Source organism: Mytilus trossulus, chromosome 9 (genome assembly GCF_036588685.1).
Source record: "Mytilus trossulus isolate FHL-02 chromosome 9, PNRI_Mtr1.1.1.hap1, whole genome shotgun sequence".
Lineage (NCBI taxonomy): Eukaryota > Metazoa > Mollusca > Bivalvia > Mytilida > Mytilidae > Mytilus > Mytilus trossulus.
Window position 1 is genome coordinate 67,244,224 of NC_086381.1, and position 10,814 is coordinate 67,255,037.

Genomic DNA, 10,814 nt, shown 5'->3' on the forward strand with positions numbered 1-10,814 from the left:
CTTGACCTGATTAACAATTTTACTTCATGTCAGATTTTCTCTAAATTATTTGGTTTTTGAGTTATAAGCCAAAAACTGCATTTTACACCTATGTTCTATTTTTAGCCGTGGCGGCCATCTTGGTTTGATGGCCAGGTCACCGGACACATTTTTTAAACAAGAAACCCCAAAGATGATTGTGGCCAAGTTTGGATCAATTTGTCACAGCAGTTTCAGAGGAGAGGATTTTAGTAAAAGATATTTAAAATTTACGAAAAATGGTTAAAAATTGACTTTAAAGGGCAATAACTCCTAAAGAGGTCAACTGACCATTTTGGTCATGTTGACTTATTTGTAAATCTGACCTTGCTGAACATTATTGCTGTTTACAGTTTACCTATATCTATAATAATATTCAATATAATAACCAAAAACAGCAAAATTTCCTTAAAATTACCAATTTAGGGGCCGCAACCCAAAAACAGGTTGTCCAATTCATCTGAAAATTTCAGGGCAGATAGATCTTCACCTGATTAACAATTTTACCCACGTCAGATTTGCTCTAAATGCTTTGGTTTTTGAGTTATAAGCCAAAAACTGCATTTTACCCCTATGTTCTATTTATAGCCATGGTGGTCATCTTGGTTAGTTGGCGGGGTCACCGGACACAATTTTTAAACTAGATACCCCAATTATGATTGTGGCCAAGTTTCAAATAATTTGGCCCAGCAGTTTCAGAGGAGAAGATTTTTCTAAAAGATTACTAAGATTTACGAAAAATGGTTAAAAATTGACTATAAAGGGCAATAACTCCTAAAGTGGTCAACTGATCATTTTGGTCATGTTGACTTATTTGTAGATCTTACTTTGCTGAACATTATTGCTTTTTACAGTTTATCTCTATCTAAAATAATATTCAAGATAATAACCAAAAACAACAAAATTTCCTTAAAATTACTAATTCAGGGGCAGCAACCTAACAACGGAATGTCAGATTCATCTTAAAATTTCAGGGCAGATAGATCTTAACCTGATTAACAATATTACCCCATGTCAGATTTGCCCTAAATGCTTTGGTTTTTGAGTTATAAGCCAAAAACTGCATTTTACCCCTATGTTCTATTTATAGCCATGGTGGCCATCTTGGTTAGTTGGTGGGGTCACCGGACACAATTTTTAAACTAGATACCCCAATGATGATTGTGGCCAAGTTTGGTTTAATTTGGCCTAGTAGTTTCAGAGGAGAAGATTTTTGTAAAAGTTAACGCAGGACGACGGACGACGCCGCCGGACGCCAGGTGAGCTAAAAATGTGTAAATCAATCTTTAGGTTGACATTGAAATTGGTTTGTAAAATTAATAAATGTGTTAATTTCTTTTTAGGTACTTTCTGTGGCATGTTTTCATGGTGTGGGAATAAGACTTGGTGGTCAAATACAGCTAATATGTAGGTAGGTACCAGTATTGTTAATCCTGTTTAAAAAAAAATAATCTATAAATAAGATTATTTTAAAATGAATACCGATTTTTTTAGGGTTAAAGGTTTATAAGAGTGTGGTCAACAGTATATACTCTTTATTTTATCAGTATCATATGACAATGGTCTCTTGGCAAAGTATGGCCTTATAATAGATTTTAAATTTCAACTTTTATCATAGAATATCAAAGGGGCCCCAATTTGGATCTTAAATGGATATATTTCAAGAAACTTAATGTGACTTAAAATAAATCGCTTCTTTATAATACATTGTAGTCTCCATAATTAGCTATATTGGGAGATATTATCAAAATGCTATAATTTTGTGAATTTTCTTACCTTAAAGCTTAAAGAATACCTTTGATCCAAAATGTTTCGTAACTTATAGGAACCAAGGGTAATACATGTATTTAAATAAAAAGACATAAACTATTACTGGATATGCTAAAAACTGTTCTGAATTGTGAAAAATTGGACCTTAATTGGCGCTTTTGCGAATACACCAGAATTGCATAATCAAGATGTCATAACTTAATAGTTTATAGTGTCAGGTGCCAAAATGAAGTGTTTATTTTGTATCAATAATGATACCAGAACAATACATATGTTAAATTTGTAGTATTTGGGCTTGATTTAAAAAAAAAAATAATCTTAGGGCCAACTTAACCCTTTTAAGCCTACTCCTTTTAGGATTGAATTGTGTTGTTGGATTGATGTCTAACCAATGTTCTCAAAACCTATCGCATATATAACCCATTTTATATATCATAGATACAGTATTTCAGAAGTTATCCTTTAAAACAATTTTGTATTTTATATTTCAGGTTAGCACCACAGCTTGTCTGCAAGGATTGGAGCTGGGAAACGGCCATTGGAGCTGAATTTTATGGTAAGAAACTAAAATATTGATTAATGAACTTTTAAATTCACCATGTATTTTTTTATGAACACATGTATTTTGAAATATTTTCCAAATTAATAGTTTTAATTATACTGGTAATCTGGATTGGGTATTTAAGAATAAAGAGATGTTATAAGATTGCCAACTACTCAACTATCAATAAGAGAAGCAAATTACAATCACTGTAGGACCTTCAGCAATGAGCAAAACCTATATGAATGTAAATAATGCAACTGGTTGAATATCACAATAGGAACTTGTATTTATAAATCTAATCACTAATGCAAAACTTTGAGGCCAGATTTTTCTGAAATCTTGGGATTATTTATCTTGCATATTTGTCCATTTGTTGAAAAATCACAAGAATAGCATGCAATAATTTCTGGTTTTACAGTACCAGTTTTAAAGGCCCTGCCTGGACATAACAAAATGTGAAACAGTTTCAAACTAGAAAACCAATGCATTAATTCATACAACTAATAAAGGGAAATAAACATGATGCACATCAACCATTGATTTTATCATCCTTTTTTGCTAATAATTGTATAAATCGGTATATCGGTTTGATCTTGTTTTGACAAATATGTTTAAGAATGTTTATTTCTATTTCAGGAAGCTGTGGCTGCAGCAATGATTATGTGATAAAACTGAAGAATGTTATTCAAATTTTTTTTGTATATATTTCAAAAAATGTAATTTTTTATAAAAAAAAAAAAAAGGTGTAAAGATTCTCCATTTTCAATTAGATTGGAAGCTTGTATTTACAATTGTTAGATCTTCTTCGTTATTCCCCCACCCCCTGTATCTCTATTTCATTTTTACTTTGAAAATGAAATGGAACAGACAAATTTTACTTGTCAACTTAATAATGGTGTCTAGTCAAAAGGCCTCCAGTTGGTTTAGAATGGAGAATCTAAAAAAAAATATGTAAAGTGTTTTTTTTTAGTTTCCTGAATTTTTATATACATTTTGTTATTGCTCCCTTTCAATTTTTATAAATTCCAGATTTTAAGTTTTGGATTTATGGGGCTTTATTCATAAAAAAGGGGGATTTTTCACACCTGGACAATAACTTAAAAAGGCTTTCACCAATGTCCATGAAACTTTGGTGAATTGTTTATATCTATTGACATAAGCTCCCTTTCCCTTTTTATTAATTTTAGATTTTACGTTTTCTTAAGTAATGAATTTTTATACTTAAAAAAGGGGGATATTATGCAGTTTTGGTGAAACTTAAAAGAGCAACGGCCGTATCATGTGCTAAAGCGCATCCCTTTATTGAAATGTGTTGTAGTTTTTACATATTATTATTTCTTTATTTTAATTATACAAATTTTGTATTGTTAAATATTTAAAGGGTGTGGAGTCTCAACAGGGTGAAATTTTCAGGACAAAAGGGAGGTAATTCCTTTGTTATACTCATTATACTTGAAATTTCCTGAGTGTTTATATGGAATATAACTTTTTTAATTAAAATATTCACTTTTGTACACATTTTCTTTAAATATCAGATGTATACTTGCTAAAATTACTTTTATTTAGAGTTCTGTAAATTAAAAAAAATGTAAGCAGAGCTCTAGCTATAGATAATAGATTTGGAGGGTGGGAGAAATTGTGGGTAACTACAATTGATTAGGTGAAATTTCAAAAGACCTAAAAAGTGCATCTGATATTTATTTTTACATAATGTTATTTCTGAAAGCAAATGGACAATAAGATGAGGACATAAACCACCTTCCAGGTTAGGATAGCAGCTCTTAAAGAAGATGGTCAATTAAATCTTCAACCCAGTCTGAGGCCTTACCATGAAAAATATGTGGTGAGTTGAAATATTCCACAAAACTAATGATCATATTATTATAGGCATTTTAAATTATTTGTTTATAATGGGTTTGATTTTGAGGACATCTACATCAATGCTGAACAATTTTATAACACATTAAAAAGAAGATTGGTATGATTGCGATTGAGACAACTATCCACAAAAGACCAAAATGACACAGACATTAACAAATATAGGTCACTGTACAGCCTTCAACAATGAGCAAAGCCCATACTGCATAGTCAACTATAAAAGGTTCTGATAAGACAATGTAAAACAATTCAAACAAGAAAACTAACGGCCTTATTTATGTAAAAAAAATGAACGAAAAACAAATATGTAACACATAAACAAACGACAACCACTGAATTACAGGCTCCTGACTTGGGACAAGCATGTACATAAATAATGTGGCAGGGTTAAACATGTTAGCAGGATCCAAACCCTCCCCCTAACCTGGGACAGTGGTATAACAGTACAACATAAGAACGAACTATAAAAATCAGTTTAAAAAGGCTCAACTCATCAGATGCACAAAAATACAAATGGATGTGAACAACAACTTGTATTCAATTGAATTGTTTTGTACCTTAGGTATCAAGTAAACATACAGAAAATGATAGTATAAGACAAATTCATAAGAAATGTGACAAGGCATAATTTTGTTACACTTTTAAAAAAAATCTTATGTACAATTTAATCTTAAAAACATTTTTTTCCAGGTTGTTGAAATTACAATGTTTTCATGGTGTGGGGAGTAAGACTTGAATATCTGATATTGTTAACATGATGGTAGGTATACAAGCTTTTTAGTTTTTTTCATAATTGAATAGTAATTGATATCAATTGTTTTTTTAAAGGTTTGAAATAATATACTATATGATAAAGTACAAGTTTATTTTTGTATTGCAAACTTGATAGAATTGAAAATAGCAATCCAGAATGAGTTGGAGAGATAAAAAAAAACATACAAAGAGCAGAAAACATAACCATAAGTTTGATTTTGAATACCAATTATTTTCTCGCAGAATTTTGTATGTTATTCGAGAACTTTTAATCAATTATTATGATCTATATATATTTTTTAAAGTTGCGAATAACTGACATTGAACTTTGTTTTACAGGTTAGCATCACAAGTTTCCTTTGGGTAACTTGCTTGAGGAGTAAAGAGAGCTGTTTAAGGTGAGAATTTATTAATCAACAAACAATTTAAATTTTAATTATACATGTATCTATGCCCCTAGATATCTATGTATCCATTTTTACTGATTTTTTGTCCCTTTCCTGAACAAGAAATATGAAGGGGATATAACCTGATATCAAGTAAAAAAATAGCTTTTATAAAAAGATGCATACATTCAGTGGTTCATATATTCGTTTCAACTTTCAAAAGAATTTTATTCCTACATTTTTAACATAAATTTTGAGTGGAGTAAGTGTCAACTAAACAACAAATAACATACCGTATTCAATTATTTTAACTTTTTGTTTAGTGAATTTATCAGCAGCTTCTGCATTCATTATGTTGAATATTTCAAATAATTACTCATGGAAAATTGATGTTAAGGTGGTACCCAACACTTTCACTAAAATTAATTTGGCTCGTTTATATTTTCATAAAATTTTGACAAAGTATTACTTTTGACCCTTTGACAAAAATATAAAAATTTCAAAAACGTTGAACGAACTATTTTATCAGATAAATTACACTGATTATATAGCAGTTTTACAAACACTACTTTTGATCATTAAAAAGCTTAATCCTACCTAAATAACACAACGTAATTAAAACGTTTAGCTGATTTTACAGAGTTATCTCCCTGTAGTGTAAGGTACCACCTTAAGTCTCAGAAAAGTTTGGAAAGTTTATTTTTGTCTTCAGGAGCCTGTTTCTGGGGTTGTATGTTGATGTGTTACATATTTGTTTTTTGTTCATTTTTTGTACATAAATGAGGCCATTAGTTATCTTGATTGAATTGTTTTACAGATGTCATTTTGGGAATCTTTTATAGTTGACTTGATAATGGTTTATGGGCATTGCTCATTGTCGACGGTCATACAGTCTATAGTTGTTTTAAATTTCTGTATCATTTGGTCTCTTGTGGAGAGTTGTCTCATTGGCAATCATACCACATCTTCTATTTTTTATATTTCACATTCAGTGATATCAGGTTCTTTTTTTATTTGAAAAATTGCACATTAAATGTTATTATATTCCAGAATAATAATTAATTCGAAATCAAACAATAATTAAAACTTGACTTTATTTCTTTTCAGTTGAAAGTGTCACCTTTGCTGCCTTGTGTGGTACAATCTTCAGACAATATCCTGCAAACCGTGGCTGAACTGTTACTGTCTTTTTTTAGTAGAATCCTTAGACAGTAATCTTGTGGCAGAATGAGTTGTAAACAAATTGTTTTTATTCCTGTATTGAGTTTCAAATTGGATATTTTTTTATTTATATTATTTGTATTCCATTTGCATTCAATTATTGTTTTTTAATTGATGAATCATTAAAACTTAAATTTTGCTGGGTCCTACAGGACTTTCTTAGACGGGGCCAGCACAATTGATTAAACAAAAATTAATTGTTGGCAGATACTGAAGATTATTTGAAAGTTTAGAGAAAGTCCCATTTAATCTTGATAATTGTGGGTTAAAGTTGTAGATGGATAAACAAACATATCATACACTTACTCACTTTACCTATTTGCGAATCCAGAACTTAACATAAAGGGGCCCAACACCAGTCATTTCCTGTACAATCAACCAAATTTTTCCTCCGAAAGGGGTTTGGGGGGGGGGGGGGGGGGGGTATTTAATAAAGATTACTATGCTTAGAAATTTGGTGTGAGTAAATAAACTTTACTTTTTATTTTAAAACAGCATGTGATTAAAAATATGAAATGAATTGTTAAACATATCCTTGGTGATCTAATAATTTTTTGCACAGATCAAGATATTTAGTCAGTGGTGGATCCAGAAATTTTCCAGGAATATGGGGGGCACTGACTGCTTCAGCGGGGCCCTGCTCCAGTCATGTTTTAGTGATTCCCTAAATATTAAACCAAATTTTTCCCACTGAAGGGGGCCCTCTGAAAAATCTTCTTAATCCACGTCTCTGCTATTTTGTTTTTTTATAACCCAGTAAATAAGTTGAGTTTGTTCTCAAAAAATAATTTGATTCATGTATTTTTTATTGTAGCATAAACATAGCTTTAATTTCCTTTGTTTAAGAATTGTAATGTTTTTTTAATGTCATTTTTAAAAGTTGACACTAATTGAGGATTCTGTTGTTTATGGAATTCTTTTATAAGTTTGGTTAGCAATAAAAAGGTTTTTTTTATTAAACAAAGAATAATTACTCTGTTTACAGAATTTAATACATGTATCAAAAATTAGACATGATTTAATTTAATTCATAATGCTTATTTAATTGGAAATTACATTAGGATTATCTCCCCCTAATTAGTATTCAAAACAATATTATAAAAACAACCCGGAAAATAAATAGAATCCTCAGTAATGTCAACATTTATTTTGTATAATGTAATATTATGCTAATGATACAAAACCCATGATGCAGATCCTTTTCCTCCTTTTTATTGTAGAGATAATTTACAGACGTGTCCAAAATCATATCCCTAGAATCAATTTGTTTTTTGATATTCATACACACCTAACAAAAGCAGATTGTGTTTGGTTTCATTTGGATGTTTTGTATCATTGTGATGTATCATAATAATTATAATTGGTAAATAAAATATATTTGAAAAACCAGCCTCATTTCATTTGAATTTGGATAAGTAAAGGGGGAAGAGATTTCTGTGGTCCACGGTATGACACACATGCAGATGATTTATATTTCCATTAGGTGTCGATCATCATCATTCAACTTTTTTTAGAATTTTTTGTGTAATTTCTTTGCTGGTTTGAACTATAATGCTAAAAGGATTTATGTAAAATCATAATTATGCAAACTGTAGAAGAGGCTCGATAGCTCCATATCTGTATGCAGATGCCTCATGGTGTTTCATTATACATTTTACCCTATACTATGCTTTAAGCACTACCTTACAGAATTGATCATTGTGTTTGCTGATTACCATCATATAGCTACCAATGCTGTTAATAGGTGAATATAATGCTAAAAGGATTTATGTAAAATCATAATTATGCAAACTGTAGAAGAGGCTCGATAGCTCCATATCTGTATGCAGATGCCTCATGGTGTTTCATTATACATTTTACCCTATATTTCAGGTTCAATAACCAGGGTGTTTTTATGCCCCATCTATGATAGGTTTTGGTGAAAAAATAATTTGTTTTGGACCATGAGAAAAAAAAAATTTGGTTTCACCCTCAGCTGCCACTATGTAATTCTAAAATTGAAAGAAAAAAAATGTTTTTGGTTTGTCGCTAAAAAAATATATTGTTCTTCGCCAAAGTCGAAAAAAAAAGTTTGCACAGGAAAAAAAAACCATAGCCCCCCCCCCCCCCCCCCCGAAAATCAAATGGTTGCAACCTTATGTGTAATATGGCTGACTATATATTTGGTACATTATAAAATTATAAAAAAGGTATACATGTCCTTCATACAAAGATTACATCAGTGGTCTTGTGTTTTTGCGTTGGTCTCAAGTTGGACCCCCTGGCATGTTAAAACCAATGATTTAAAAAATGGCATTTGCTGCTGCTCTATTTGTGGATTGCACAAAGTAGGCTTAATATTCACGAACCTGTCCTGAATATGCATTTAATTGCCACAGGACTTTAAACAGCAATTCATTATTACCATCCTGAGGGAATGCCTAGCCTAAACAAGTCATGGTTCAGTGATTAATGTTCAGTTTTGTGATTATGTATTTGTTTCTCTGAAACAAGGTAATTCTTCATGTTTATTTATGTTTTAATGGATGGAATGATTGTATGGTGCACATGTCTGTCTAACAAGGTTCTTCTGACCTTGACCTTATTTTCATGGATATTTGTTCATATTTAAATTTTGTGATAAGGATCATTTCTTGGATACTATAAGTAAAAGTTATAAGAGATATTCAAAAAAGGGTCAACTATATTTGGTATACAGAATGAATATATAAAGGTAAACATGTTTGTCTGATGAGGTACATCTGACCATGAACTTATTTTCATGTTTTTATAGCGCCTGCAACTTTAGTGGCAAAAGCAAGACTATCTAAGCCATCCTACATTTCTTTTGTAGTCTTCTACAAATATTCACTCAGTTTTTGAAATTTTAATAACTCTGTTCTAAACATGAACAGAAGTTTGTTTACAATCAAGCTAATATTCAGATGGAAATTTTGTAAAAATTTATTTCCTGTTTTTTTGTATATTACTTACAAGTGGTCTTAATTTTGCTAGCCTTCAACATTTTTCGAAATAGTGAAACATAGCAATCCTACATTCCGTCGTCGCCCCCACAAATATTCACTCTGTGGTTAAAGTTTTTGAAATTTTAATAACTTTCTTAAACTATCCTGGATTTGTACCAAACTTTGACAGAAGATTAAAGCTTTTACAAAAATCTTCTCCTCTGAAACTACTGGGCTAAATTGAACTAAACTTGGCCACAATCATCATTGACAGTGGCGTAGCCAGGGTTGAAATGATGTGGATGTTTCGCCTTGGACCTTTTTATGCAGAAAATTATTTTTTATTTAAGCACATGTACCGTCCCCCAGAATCCGACACTAGTTACATTTTTGTTTAAATTCAAAATACCCACCTTTTCATATATTTATATTTTCAACTGAATTTTATTGTTTCCTCGAAAGTACCTTCATTTAATTCATGAATATTGCATTTAAAAGTTTCCCACCTAATTTTATATTTGACATATCAAAAACGGACCCCATTACAGCGGCACTTTTGTATAATTAAGGAACTTCGGAATATAGGAACTGAAGTGACTCTTCTTTCCAGGAATTTGCGTCTACAACCTTTAGTTATACAACTAGTATTTAGCTAAACGCGTTGCAGGAGACATAAAAATACCGGGCCTCCGACCAACCGGTCGTGTTAGCACTCTCATGTGTACAATTTTTGTCAGATTAAGCCGTGAAACTCATATCATCAGCAATGTCTTTGACACTTTCTAAAATAAGTAATATTCAAATATTTTTAACCAGTTATGACCCTTTGAAATATCGAAATGGTAATGGAAATCCCATTTCATTTGCTGTAAGCTTTAATTTCTCTGAAGATATTGAAAAGAGAAAAGAAAAAGAAAACAAGTGCTTTTTTAGTTATTCCCTTGTTCCTTGCCCTTTGATAGATAAAACATGACATGAACATTTGTGATGTGCATGGCGGGGAACATTGGACCTTTTCTTTAATTGAAAATAAAACTAGTATTTGAACCTAGATAGAAACGGGAATTCATAAGCCTAGGAATTTTCACGGTATATTACAAATTGATTTTTTTTATCACGTCGTTTACCATGTCACAAAAACGATATCAGTATCAGGAGTCAGGATATTATGTTTTAGTTGTTAGTTGCTATAGTCAGATGAGAAGACATCACTTCACTAGGTTCAATTTCAGAGGAAACATGTCCAAGGGTCTGCGTTTCATCATCCTCTCCGCTTACCTTAATTAGCCGATAACGTAG

At 31.2% G+C, this 10,814-nt stretch overlaps 1 long non-coding RNA gene across 1 annotated transcript; it reads left to right on the top strand.

Annotated features, from left to right (window-relative positions):
* Positions 1 to 1,359: 1,359 nt before the first annotated feature.
* Positions 1,360 to 6,704, top strand: LOC134683284 (uncharacterized). Its single transcript, XR_010100985.1, has 6 exons — positions 1,360 to 1,429; positions 2,280 to 2,344; positions 2,969 to 4,175; positions 4,901 to 4,970; positions 5,303 to 5,361; positions 6,457 to 6,704. It is a non-coding gene; the product is annotated as an uncharacterized LOC134683284 (long non-coding RNA).
* Positions 6,705 to 10,814: the final 4,110 nt, after the last annotated feature.